Source organism: Haemaphysalis longicornis, unplaced genomic scaffold (assembly GCF_048455015.1).
Source record: "Haemaphysalis longicornis isolate Haplotype H1 unplaced genomic scaffold, Haemaphysalis longicornis Haplotype H1 scaffold_3, whole genome shotgun sequence".
Classification (NCBI taxonomy): domain Eukaryota; kingdom Metazoa; phylum Arthropoda; class Arachnida; order Ixodida; family Ixodidae; genus Haemaphysalis; species Haemaphysalis longicornis.
Window position 1 is genome coordinate 225,721,595 of NW_027526335.1, and position 14,386 is coordinate 225,735,980.

Below are 14,386 nucleotides of genomic sequence, written 5' to 3' on the forward strand. Positions count from 1 at the left end.
GGGTGGAGTTCCTTTACGTTGCATACCACTTCGCGGGGTGATCCGGAAAGCAGTGGTTGGTCCTGCGTAAAAGATGCCCAACCTCACACTACCACGGAGCAATGAGCCTGTTAAAAATCGACGACGCGTTACGTGGTGGTTGTTTCTTATGCTGAACTTCCGAAAACATCCCCTCTCGAGGTGGTTGGAAATCAAAAGGAAGTGTCTCTGCTGGGATGTGCGGCGATTCGGGGCACAGACCGATGTTTTCGAGGCCGAATGCGTCGCAGTCTCCTTGTGCCTCTTTCGTTTCCGCGGTCTCTTTTGGGAGCGCAAAAACATCTCACTGGCGGCTGCGAGTCCTTTGGGAATATTGACTTCCGCTGTTAGAGTACGCTTCGAGAATAGTCGAACACGGTGCCTTGTCATCCACGGGACCTTCCGCATTGTTGTCATTAGTCTCCGGTGCTTGCAAACCAAGCTCTCGATTTGTAGGCACTGAGCAATTAGCAGGGTGGATAGAGGTCATAACACAGAGGTCATAACATTCATAACACAGGTGTCCCTGGTCAAGTAAGGACCCTTGAAAGGGGAATTCGCCCCTGTGAAGCTGCATTTTACCTTTGCAAAGGGCCTGCCGGGCTTTTACAAATCAAATCTGCGCATATAGCGCAGATTTGATACAAATTTATTTTTTTGCGCCAGGCTGCTCAGAAAGCTTAAAAATTGCAAAAATTGCGCCAAACTGCTCCAGAACAGTCCAAAAGCCAAGGATTTTAACACTCCCGTCAGTTTCAGTGGGGAAAAATGCTTACTGACAGCATAATTTTCCAGCACCCACAAGGTGGTGCTGTTTGTAAAGGTTTGATTTAAAAAAAAAACCTGCATAAAATTTTCCGCGAGATAGTTTTTTCGATAGTCACAAGTTCCAGTTCCACATGTTACATTCTGTGCGTTTCTAAAGTTTTCCCATCGAAAACCATTGCAAAGTCCGGTAGAAAAAATACTTATGTGTACTGAGGCGTCAAAATACTTGTGCAAGTTGATGAAAAAACGTTAATTTTTGGAACGCCGTTTCTCCGGAAATCGCCTCCGATGCCTCGGAACAACATGACTGGGCGCCGCCATCTTGCTGTGGTTAAGATTAAAAAACATGGCCGCCGGGTGAAGCAGTTGCTTGTGTTTCAGGCAGAGTGCTCTTCGCCGATTTCTACCTTGGTTTTGGTTATGGGGGTGGCTGGGTGTACATCTAGTCTTTTTATCTGTTGCGGGAAGTTGCGCTACTTGAAAGACGGGAGTTCATCAAAAACAACATGGTGCCCACGAATTCACCGTGTTTTGGCCTTGATTGAGTTGGAGGTGCGCTGCGCGCATTAATTGAAATTTTGGACTTATTGCGTTGTCTTAAGATGCTGAGTTATTGCTGCCTTTCACAGCGAGCTTGCGAGCGGCGGGAATGGGACGATCGACACTGCAGAAGTGGCGGCGCAGGCTACATCGCCACAAAATGTGCAAGCAGTGTCCGATAGCGGGAATAATGGTTCGTCTATCTGAAGTGAAATTTAAGGCCAAAAAGGAGGTGGCTAAACATACCAACGTTACTGAAATTACGATCATCGTTAACGTGCACCTTGGGGATTGAAATGGGAGGGCTGGTGGTGGGCGACGACTGTAACCTCGCTTCGCGCATCTTCTGCCGTGGCTTTACATGTGCATAAAGCCGAGTCTGGGTTGCAAAAATAATAATTTCGGCATTCAGATGATAATAAAAATGCCTTACAATTGCTTAGTTTTTCAATTCGATATTTTCAACATAAATCTACGCTATCTATGCATAGAGCATAAGAATTCAAAAATGGTTTGTAAAAAGGTAGTGCAGTTTGTCCTTGTAATACTCTGGTAGAAAAAACTTTATTGAAAGGCTGTTTTAGTGTAACGTAGGTTCAAAACCGATTAAAAAGTGCACTTTCCCCCGTGAGTTGCTAAAATTTTGGGTTTTAAGCTACCAAGGTTACATAATAAATGTCGTTCTTCTGCTCCAAAATCGAGATTTCGCTGCTCCAAAAACTGCTCCCAAATCTTATTCGGGTGTCTTACCCCTGAACACCGCATTGGTGGGGGTGAAAGAGTCTGGCAGCATGTCCTGCCACAGCGTCCGCCGGGGCCGTGGAAGGCACCATGTGCATTCCCGTGCCTTGGTGGCGCCGGACACCTACCTGTAAAATAGCTACAAGCGACTCCCCGGCCTAGTGCTCGGCCCTTGTGTGGGACTACAACGCTTGGGAAGTTCACCCGGCTTGCACGGGAAATCATCCCTATGGAAAGGGGCGGCTGCAAAAAATAGAACCTCCTTTTTTTTTTCCATGCATACCTTCTGACAGATGTTTAAGGTGTACTGAAAGCAGTACTGCTACTGCAATCACTGCTACGGTCACTCCTGTAGTTGTAAATTGCAAAGAGGATGAAGATGACTGTTTCAAGCGTTGTGTGTAATAAAAATCTTAAGATGTCATGAGAACATCGCACTTTTTAGCCTGTAGATTTGAGTGAACCATCATTCACTATGTGCACAAACAGGTCCCATGGCTGACATGCCCTGTGGGTTTTTCTCTGCAAGGTTAACAGCTGCCTTGGCTGCAGCTGCAATTATTTCTAAGGCGAAAGCCTTGCATGCTTCATCAAAAATGAAAAGTGACCGTAGTCATCGTCTTCATTGCCTGTAAATGCAAGTGGTACCAAAATGGCTGCTGTTGTAAAAAGAAAACGGATAACTTAAAAAAAAAACACCTTTTTTTTTATTTGCGTAAGATTTGAACCTGGGTTGCAAGAGAAGGGGCAAGTGTGCTATCCACAATACTAACCCAGCAACGCATAGGCATGTACATAAAACAGGTGCACACAGACGAGGTCTCGCTGTGGGGGAGCTGCTGCATGAATGGGGGCCAGTCTGCCCCAATTCATCAAAAGGGTAACAATCGGAAGCGGAGAGAGAGATGCTGGGCGATTCCATGGGAGAACGAACATGCGTGTACACGACCATTTTTTGTTCATTCTTGTTTTTTTATGATATATGCGTGCCCTGTGGAAACCCCCGAAGGTCAAGTTTGTTTTCTCCTGAGGTGCGTAGTTCGGGAGAAAAAAAATGCTTGAATGTGCCCAAAGCGCAAAGGTGGTGCCGGCAACTGCACATTTTTGCAAGTCTGCGTCTTTGTGTACGTCCAGGAGTAAAAGTTGTGCGTATAAAATGTTTCGAGCCATAAACTAGACCAGCATGCTAATCAGTGTAACGCAAGATCGGCGTCAGGCAGCGAACAAAAAATGTTTAAAAAAATCGTGAAATCAGCCCGTTTTTGACGCCCCCTATCTAAATTTCTTCTTTTCTGAAAAAAAATTTTAAGTCAGAAGTTTTGTTGCCCAGACGTGTCTGAATGCATCAGCAAAAGATGGGTTTGTAGAAAAATTATAAGTACGTAAAAAATTGAATTACTTTGGCTATTTTTCAGAAATTGCGTAAATTCAAAACTCAATATAAAAAAAAACATACTCGATTTTCTTCAGAATTGTGGAAACAAGACTCCTTTACTTGGAAAACAAAACTGCGAAAAAACATGTTGCATCATTTTGTTCAGAACAAAGTTATAAGGGTCTAAACTTGGGCGTTGCGCGACACGCCTCTACGCGTTGCGGTAAGTTCCTGCTGCTGTTGTCGGACGTTGTGTGCACATACGCGAGCGGTAATTCACAGTCCTCTGTCACATCTCGGAACGGCCGATCTCTTTCTGATATGCTCAAACAAAAAGCACGACTTCGGTGTTTCTATTTTATTTTTTTTTGCTCGCCTCTGTTTACTGTGTTCTTTAACAAACTGCGTTTCTGGCTGATACCAGCTGAAAAGCGCTCCTTTATGGCGCCAGTGTTTTGCGGGAGGCGAAACAAAAAGGAAAGGTTTTTCTGATGCACAGGCGTCCGAAACTGATTACGTACGGTTACAAAGGACAAAATGGATTGACCTTCAGGCACTAATCAGTTCCTCACTACGATGGGCACATTTCCGCTGGCAGCGCATTGTGCTCACGCGTCAGCACAGAGTTTCCCACCGCCTTCTTTAAGGGAAACATGAGAGAATAACATTAAAAATAACTAACCAGCAAACAAACACATGCACCACAGCTTACGAGGCTGTAGCAGGCTTTTCGGAGACACCGCGTGTGCGTGAACCCATTTTGCTGGAATGAGGATCAGGTGTGATCGGGCACCTGGCTGCTTGATGTATTACTAAATTCCGGTCTGTTGTCATATCATGGCCGTATATTTATTGTTTAGTCACATCTCACAAAGGCAAAGCTTAGATTACCGTATTCCTAGTGATTTTTCGACGCTTGCGTACGCAAATTGCAGTCAGGGGAGGTGCTACTGCCCCGTCCTTTTCTGACCTTCAACTCACTGATTGATGGGCCCTCAGTGGATGCTTCAACGGATGCCTCCCTTTGCTTGACTCTTGCAATATTCTTGTTTGCTTTTGACTCCTTCCCTTAAAATTTTTTTTTTTTTCCATGGGTTTGCACATGTATTTGTGCGCGTGTTTGCTTGTTCGACAACCAGCACACTCCTCTCCTGATAGATGTAGCCGGGGAAACCTAGCGGATGTTGTTCTTAAAAAAAAAACGTCACCCGTTCACCCACCCACAGTTCATTCCCATCCAAACTGAACTGAGCAAGTTGATCGGCACTGGCTGCTGCCACATGCGCACAAGAAGTGTACAACCTGCACAGCTCCAAAAGAACAGTTTGTGCCGATTGATTACACGTCCACAAGAAAAAGACAATAGTTTGACAGAGAAACTTCCGCAGCGTCAAAGATCGACATTGAATCTTTGCAAAAATGTCTGCGCCATGACATCGATGTAGTGATGAAATCTGCCAGCACTGCTTTCGCCACCTGACCGAATTTCTGTGTTCTCCTAGTGGTACTTCTGACAAAACCAATGATACATTTCTTTAACAAGGTGAGGCAGTCCTCCAAGTGAACAGGTATGTTCAACTTTCCGAAGTTTCACCATTTAAACTGCCTTCTGCCCTACATCCACGCAGCAGAAAATCCTGCGCAAAAACGAAATGCGCTGAAATTGAAAAGGTCGTCGTTAAAGAAATACATTCAAGTCTAATCACCGCCTACGGGAACACCGGCAATTCCGCCCTTCTGAAGGATGACTACCATTTGTGCACCAGTTGGCTGCGAAACCTTAATGAAGCTTTGGAGGTGTTAACATCTATCAAGAACGCTTGCGCCTGCTGACTCTGCTTCGAGCTGAAGTACCGCCAAAAGAAATCCAGGATATCCTTCCAAATGCTACAAAGTACATCTTCACAAAGGCTCAAAAGCTGCGCGGTATGAATGGCGTGTGGTCAACGGCAGACCCGTTCACAAGGTCAAGGCTCAGTCCATCCGATGTGCAAGCTGCGCTACAGTACTACACAAAAAATGAGCTCGAGTGCTTGCGGCAGAGCCCAAACAGGAAAGATGTGGTGTCAGTGATCGTAATTCAGCATCGCAGCGCACAAATGACAGGACAAAGGGGAGGAAAACACTGGACAAGCGCTGAACCAAAACTAAAATGTTTTATTGAAGAAACACAAATATAAAGCCATTGAAGGCATAAAACAAAGATAAAAATCTGACACATGAACCCATTAAAAGCAACTGCACAGGTGCACGTGCTCATGTACCACACTCATCAAGATATGCAATTTCTGCATCTAAAAGCGGCAAAGATGGAGTGCTAACACACGAGTCAGACATTTTTCGAATTTTATATGCTTCCACTACTTCCCTCACTTTTTGATCACCGTGCCGGAACAGTACTGTTGTGTCATGTAGGAAAGGTGTACAACCACAATCATTGCAATGGGTGGAAAGATGGCCTGAAGGCACTCCCTTAAGTGAACTGTCATGCTCCCGCAAACGAACATTTAAGCAGTGGCCCGTTTGGCCAAGATAAAAGTGACCACATTTGCAATTCAATAAAAATTTTAGTTTTGATTCAGCGCTTGTCCAGTGTTTTCCTCCCCTTTGTCCTGTCATTTGTGCGCTGCGAACAGTGGCGCACCCACGGGGGGGGTTTTGGGGGTTGTAACCCCCCCCCCCCAGAGGTAAGTCGACCCAAACCCCCTCCGCACGCCTCTTCCGCCGAACCGAAACCGAAGTTCTCCGAGCGAAGTGTGTAGTCTCGGAAGCTTTTATTATTGGACATTCGCAGTTAAATCTCGAAGAAGAATATTGTATGACCGGCTTTAAAAATAAAAGAAAACTAGACCACAAGCTTTTAGGGTTGTGCTTTTAAGACTGTGCGGACCAACTTGCGTATATAACTTGAAGTAGTTAGAGAAAAAGAATGAGAAAAAATTTTAGTGACTCAAAATGTCCGTTGGTCAGGAAATTTCTGAATTCTTAATAATCCCTGGGGGTTTAGAATGATTCCTGTAGCCCCCCTCCCCCTATCATAGCCCACGCTAAACCGCAAATAGTAGCACAATTTTTGTAGGCCCAGATTATACCACTTTCTGAACATCTGTGTGCAACTTCCATCACGAGATTTGAATCATTCGTCGTCTTCTAGAAAAAAAGGACGCTGAAATTTCCCATAGGTTGGGACTGAGTATTGTCGAGCTTGCCTTCTGGCCTCAAATCAAATCTAACAAGATCAGATCGAAGTTATTTTATTTCATTTGAAAGCTTAAACAACTGTTTTCCCTCTCCCGTTGAATAAAAAAAGGTTCAGTTTTTCTTTATATATATCGCCTGAGTTTGTAACATTATAGCGAGGAAGGCAGCAATGCTTCGTGCGCAGTTGCGAAAATCACTGATCACGGATAACAATGATGTTGTGTTGAATAGGCTTTCAGAAATATGTGTTAATGTGACTGTTCAGTGCAAATTGTGCCAACCTATACGAACAGATTTCGTTCACTTGCAGATAGATCGAATTTGAGTAAACTTTCATATTCAGACGTATTTTAAGTTTGGGCCCAGTCTTTGTTCCTCGAAACTGGCTTCGACGTGTGAACCCTATTTTGGAGTTGGTAGACAGGCGAACAGCCTTTTTTTAGTATCTGATATAGCAGCAAATAGTTGTTGCGCAGCCCTCGTTGCGTTTGCTGTCTTTCCGTGTTGTTTAGAACTACTTCGGGCGTCAAGGCCCCCGTATTACTACGAAACGCATGTAGCCTGTGTTTGCGCGCCAACAGACCGGAAGGCGCGGCTATTACGTGGTGAGGAGATCGTCCTGGCCGAGTGTCGCAGGGGATTGGGTATCCGTGTTGTAGAAGATTCCGCACTCCCTGTGGTGTTTGCTCCGGGCTCCGAGCCCTCTCTCTACTTCCAACAGCCATTTCTGTTCTTTCCACTCTTTGCTTCCCTGTTTTGTCTCAACTATTTCGTCTACGTCAATAATTCTTTTGCCGGAGCGCGTGTTTTCGGGTTCAAACATTGTGTCTGTTAGTGTTGGGTTCCTTTGTTGTTGGCGGGACCATGGTTGATTGACTGCGGAAAATGTGCCCAGAATGCGCTTTTCTTTTCAATGACCCGGTCGAAACAAAACAAAGCCCTGTCCGCCGGGTTCACGGGGAGCAGCTGCCGGCGCCGGGGTCTCACTTACGAAACGCTGCCGCCCGTCGTTGGTGCACACCTTCACCATCAGCTATGTTCCGTTTAGTACTCTTGCTCTTGTCGCGAAGCCACCGTTCAATTGGCTTTTTTCTTCTTTCAACTACTACTTCGGCCGCCAAGGCCCAGGTTTTCTAAGAAATGCATGCGGAGTGTGTCTTTGCGCGCCGACCGACTGGAAGAAGCGACTGTTACGGGGAGCCATCGGCCCAGCTTCAGTTACAGCGCGGCAGCAGCGCTCCACACCCCCCGTGGCGTCGGCACTGGCCGGTTTCGGGCTCCGGGCACTCGGTGTAGTTCAAACGACCTTGCAGCCTTTTCCACTGTTTACTTTGGTGTGTTTTGTCTGAACTACATTCTTTGCATCAATAATTCTGCAAGTGCGCGTTTTCCAGTGCAAACTTCCTGTCTGCATGTCATTGGTCCTTTTCTCTTTGGCGGGAACATGGCTGATTGGTGTTCATAAGCGTCTCCCGGAATGGCTGCAGAAAGTGGGGCCGGAATTTTCTTTTCTTCCACGGGTCCACTTTAAGTAACTATAAACCCGCTCCGCCGGCTGCAAGGGGGCCCTGCACCAGGAAATCATTCGAGAAACGCTGCCGCCCGCCGTCCGGCCCTTTCGCCAGGAGACCGCGATCCAGTCAGCCATGCCCCGTTAAGTACTCTTGCTCTCTTTACTGGTTTTCTCATTTAATGTAATAATTGTATTGTTTTAAATTTGTATGTGTTCAAGATCAGACAAGGTCAGCAGTAAATTAGATCAGTAAATTAACGCCTCGACTGCTTCACCGCTCGACCAACATGCTGCCGTAGTGGCAGTTATTGGCCAAATTTTGTTGCTACGTACACTCTCTTGACTATTTTCTCGTTTCATGTAATAAGTGTATTTATTGTTTGAAATTTGTATGTGTTAATGATCTGCCAATGTTTTTAGTATATTGAACCAGTTAACTTAAAAATACTGAAACTTCTCGACTGCTTCCCTGCCGATCACCATGCTACCGTAGCGGCAGAGAAGGGACAATATTTGTCGTTACATAATAGTCAACTGTACTGCGAAGTTTTTTCTCTCTGCATTTTTGTCCCTTCCTTCCGATTCTACTTCCAAACTTGGGTCCGGGGCTTCGGGCAATGGCAAAAGGCTTCGCGTATCTTCTTTTTTTATGTGAAGGTGCACCCATTATTATATTCCTCCTGCAGGCGAATTGTATAGGTTATGACGGCTGATTTAATGCTTAATTTTTTCGCGTAAAAATAATAAAAACTCGCCTACTCACTATAGGGACCGGGCGGCCGTTGTATGGCACCACCGTCGTTTCAGCGAACAGCGCCACCCATGGCGAACCGCTCGTCAGTGGAATGCCGGTGGCGGTCAACGCAGCGTAGTTGTGCATGGCTTTCTGTCGTTTTTCTGCGGTGCGGCTTGCAAAGCGAACGTAACCCCACGTGCATTTTTCAGATCGGTAAATCCTGAGTGTGGATGTGACGTTTACAAGGTATGCCATGTGTGTTATTTACGCCCATACTCAGTATTTACAAATAGCAGACGACGCTCAATGCGCCAAGCTGGAAGTCAAGCTGGAAGTGAAAGTTCGTTGCTTCATGAAATTTTTTCATGCCTGCATGCAGTTTTGCGAATCGAGGAGTATATTCCCGGTAAATGCTCCCACAAAGCCGGTGTGTGCAACCGATCTAGGAATGCTGCGGCGAAAGCCTTTGGCAGTTGATGACGAAACGGGCAAGACACAAGCGAAAGACAAAGTTGGAGGGTGTCTTCGAATATTTACCTCAAAACAGAAATTGTGATGGATGACGCTTCTGTATCTTCATTACCTACGGCTGAAACATGTTTAATTTCACAGAAATGCTCTTACTACAGTCATCGGGAATCCTTGATAGAATAAATACCGCATGATAGTACGCATGATAGTAGAATGTTATTGCTTGTCGTGGAGAAGCATTGCTTTACAAGAATTGCAATGGTTTCTGGCTAGTTGGTAAATGGTTTTTCAAAAACCAATTCCTGCGTGACTGAAGGACGCAAGACAGGAGGGTGCCTGAAACCTGTACTCAGCTTCACAACTGAATGCTGCGGTCGGTTTACAAGCTGCCACCTACGCTTGAAAAATCATGCACACCTCCGTCTAACGACGATGATGGTTTATCGTAGAGCTCTATTGTATGGGTTTCCTTGGTTGCCTTCTGGATTTAAACTTTGACTAGTTAAGCGTCAAATTTGACCAGCACGGAGTTTGGTCTTTTGGTCGCAGCGTCTTTTATTTTGACCATTTCCCATTCGATTTCGCCCGAAGAAAGCTTTGTGTTCAACCATCATAATCATTAGATGATTTTGCTGTTTAATTTTGAACTTCCATGCCCCCTCTCCAAATCTAAACTTTTTCCAGTGTGTCGGAAATGTGTCTGTGGTGGAGGACGCGGGCTCATGCACCCATATTTGAGGCAAATAATCGCGCGTTTTTGGTGTCTTCACCAGGCATTACACGATTTTTTAGGTACTCTGTAAAGAATACTTAAGCATTAAAAAACACCGGCTGACGTTAACACTGCCACATTTTTAAACTGTCGGTGCCAGCCTTTATTCTACGCAGGGGGTAAAACGGGAAGGGGAGGAGGGATGGTTTTTAGCTTGGGCTGTTGAGTTGGTGAATAACTTTGGCTCTTGATAAAATGACCACCAGAAACGTGGGTTTTCCACTTCGGCTTTCAGGCTCCCATGCTGTCACAGTGTCGCTCACCAGAACCGAAGGTACAAAGCTCACGGTTACAGAAAGTGTAAACTATCGCAACATTTCTACGGATACACGGTAATCCATCTCGTATGCTGGTGCCTTTCTATTTAAAGCACACGTATTGAGGTATCCCAGCGCTAAGGCTGGCGTGGAAACCGTAGTCATTGAAACCAGTGAAGATAATTTGAAGTGCTAGAAATGAATTCTAATATTGCTAATAGTTTGATTCCAACTCGCATCGCGCGGAGCCAGGCGCAAAGCGCTGCAAAAGCGCTCGTGTCAATGTAGCCCTTCCCCAACCTTACAAGCATCCAATAAGTTTGCGTAGCCGTGAGTGCATTTAAGAAGAAAATAATACTAATAATAGTAGTTTTATTCGTACTCAGAACGGGTGGAGCCAAGCGCAGATCGCTGCAAAAAGCGCTTATGCCATTGCAGCCGATACCCAACTTTAGACGCGTCCGACAAGTTTACGTAGTCATTACTGCATCTAAGAATCCAACAGATCTGTTTAGACTTCGTTTAATCTCACATGTCTGCTCACAACGCAAACAAAACATACAAAGCACCGAAGCAAACACGACAAAAACAACGGGAGGCTGTGTAGTACAATGCACCGGCTCATTCCACTGACGAGCGGAGCGCCGAGTGGTGGCGCCACCCGTCCAGCTGCCCGGTCCCTATAGTTTTAGATATTTTCTGCTTTATCGTTATTTATTTTTATTTATTTGTATTACATTTGTCTTTATATTTGTTCTTTTATATTTTTAATTTATACATTTTTATATTTTATATTTGTTGCCAAAATTTCAAACCCCCCCCCAGACAAAAATCCTGGGTGCGCTAATGGCTGCGAAGATGAATTCGTACCAACTAGCCCGGTTTTCTACGCTACGTCAGTAGTCGTAAACGGTACTTGGGAATACGTGTCAAAGCACTTCATGACACTCGGTACGGGAGACTTGCAATGTCTACACAGAACCTATCCTGGTGTCATGATGGCTTTGTCGAAGTTGTGTTCTTTGCGCCCCAAATGGGTCTTGCACTCACCCCGGCACGAAGTGTGCCTCTGCGTTTATTGTGCAAATGCCGACCTGTCTGCTCTGGCCCTACAAAACGTTACAGGGGTTGGCCGAAGAATGAGCACCTTAAAGGAGCTTTGTCTTTGCACCTCACCATCGACGCAATGTTTCTGGGGCGAGTGCCGGCAGTGCCCAATGGCCGATAACCTCATCATGTCCGCTTTCAGCATTTCGAATGAAGATGAGGTCACCTATGCTGTGTGGGAAAATGGTTCTCTGATAAAAAAGACTGTACTGCCAGCTGCGTTCGTGAAGGAGCTAGGAAAATGGGTTACCAAGTGCATTTCCCATGGCTATATTAGGCGGACTCAGGCTATTGCCATAAATGAAGAAAAAAGATGTGAACGGCAATCAAGCATTGTACTGCACTTCGACTTCGCTGAAAATTGGACAGTTATTCTGCCAAATGGAGTCCAGTGGTACCACTGGCACAAAACACAGGTTTCACTGTTTGTGTGCGTTGCAACTACAAAAAAATCAGTTCAGAGTTTCGCAGTAGTCACCGACGACATGCAACACGATACCGCACATGCACGCTATGCGCTCCACAAGGTGCACGCACGCCTGGAAGACAGTGCCCCTGTCTACATCCACGTTGTTACGTTAGTGACGGTGCAGCCAGCCATTTCGAGAACAAATAGCAGCTGTACGAATTTTCCAGAGCAAACTACACGTCTGTGAAGTGGCTGTTCTCTGCTACCGGACACGGAAAAAACTCGTGTGATGGAGTTGGTGGTATTGTAACACATCATGCTTCGTTATGCAACCTGAAGGCAGGCAGCACCAATGTCATTCGCTCAGCAGCTGAAATGATTGCCGAGTTGCAAGGCAAGCTAAAGAAAGTGACGCTGATTCACGCACCTGCTGCAGGCATCGAAGAGTTTCACATGGAAAAGCACAAAGAATGGAAGCGTCTGCCACGCATCCGAGGCATTCAGTCCTGGCACGTGTGGTCTGTCATGAAGGAATACCCAAACAAACAGCGTTTAGCCGTCGCCAGAACCGCTGAAAGTGAGCCCACTGCCATTTGCCCGTTTTCAGTTTCCTGTGCTTGACTGTATGAGTACCCGAGGTAGCTGTCGTGTAGATATTACAAACATTTTACTTGATTTGGATTCCCATACATATTCTTTTTGCCGTGCTCCTGATGGTAAATAATTAATCATGGCAGTCTACCAGCCTATTTCCAAACGCCAGTGTCCTTTTACTTGAATAAATAATCTCGTGAAGAAAAGCTGAGATCCCTTCAGTACTTCACTCCTGCTGTGACCGAAGTGCCATAATAATAGAAAATGTCGACCGTTCCTACCACTTCTACCCGATCCAACCTCCGAAAAAACTGTTCCTGTTGTTTCACATCCCTCTTTCCTTTCCCCATACAAAAAGTGGCGTTTGCAAAGGAGTGCTTTTCAGCTGGTATCGACCAGAAACTTAGCTCATTAAAGAACACATTAAGTAAACAGAGGCTAGCAAAAAAAAATTATAATGGAAACTCCAGAGTCGTGGTTTTGGTTTGAGCATATCGGAAAGAGATCGGCCGTTCCGAGATGTGACAGTGGACTGTGAATTACCATTCGTGTATATGCACACAACGTACGACAACAGCGGCAGGAACTTACCGCGGCGCGTAGAAGTGTGTCGCGCGAGGCCCAAGTTTAGATCCTTATAACTTTGTTCTGAACAAAATGATGCAACATGTTTTTTGCAGTTTTGTTGCCCAAGTAATGGAGTCTTGTTTACGCAATTCTGAAGAATATCGAGTGTGCGTTTGTTTTTATATTGAGTTTTGAATTTACGCAATTTCTGAAAAAGAGCCGAAGTTACTCAATTTTTTTACATACTTATAATTTTTCTACAAACACTATCTTTTGCTGATGCGTTCAGACATGTCTGGGCAACAAAACTTCAGACTTACAAGTTTTTCAGAAAAGAAGAAATTTAGATGGTAGAAGAAGAATTTTTAGAAGAAGAATTTTAGTTAAAAACAGTAACAAACTATCGTCTGGTTTGTTTTCACGATTTTAAAAAAAATTTTGTTCGCTGTGGATGCCGATTTTGCATTACACTGATTAGTATGCTGGTCTAGTTTGTGGCTCGAAACATTTTATACACACCACTTTTACTCCTAGACGTACACAAAGACGCAGACTTGCAAAAATGTGCAGTTGCCGGCACTACCGCTGCGCTTTGGGCACATTCAAACATTTTTTTCTTCCGAACTACACACCTCAGGAGAAAACAAACTTGATCTTTGGGTGTTTCCATATTGCGCGCATATATCATAAAAAAACAAGAATGAACAAAAAATGGTCGTGTACACGCATGTTCGTTCTCTCGTGGAATCGCCCAGCAGTAAATGAGTCTGATATTTGCTTGGCTTTTACTTTCAAGGCACGCAAGCAGACTTGAGTTCATGGGTGATTGCTATGGCCTTGTTTTTGTTGTGCAAACAGCATTTAGTGTTTATGCCTGACGGTGCACTTGTGGGCCAAGTTTGAGGGTGATCAGTGCGCACCTTGTCGAATTTCGTGCAGTGGAAATTTAGAACGTAGCATGCAAAAGTGCGGCGCTAGCCACTCATGCTCGGGATGGTTGGCTGTGCTCCTTGGGGTCTCGCTCGTGCCACACTTTGGGGATGCATTGTGAGTGCAAGCTCCCACCCGAGTGCATGTTCAGCAGAATGCAGCCCCTTTGCTTTTCTTTTCCAGTGTCCAGTGGCTTCCAGCTTCGGGGTCAGCCTGCTACTCACATGGAGACGACAAGCCACGCAGGACAGCCCATGTTGCAAGGGGACACTTCGCATTTTTAATGAAGTACCTTGAAAAGACATAATTTCTGCACTGCCAGAATGCAGTGCTGTGCTGATTATTTTCAAGGTTGATTATTTTTAAGCTCTACTGATGTTCAGGGTG

At 45.2% G+C, this 14,386-nt stretch overlaps 1 pseudogene; it reads left to right on the forward strand.

Moving 5' to 3' along the window:
• Positions 1-8,908: 8,908 nt before the first annotated feature.
• Positions 8,909-12,909, forward strand: LOC144176024 (uncharacterized; annotated as a pseudogene).
• The last annotated feature ends 1,477 nt before the right edge of the window (positions 12,910-14,386 follow it).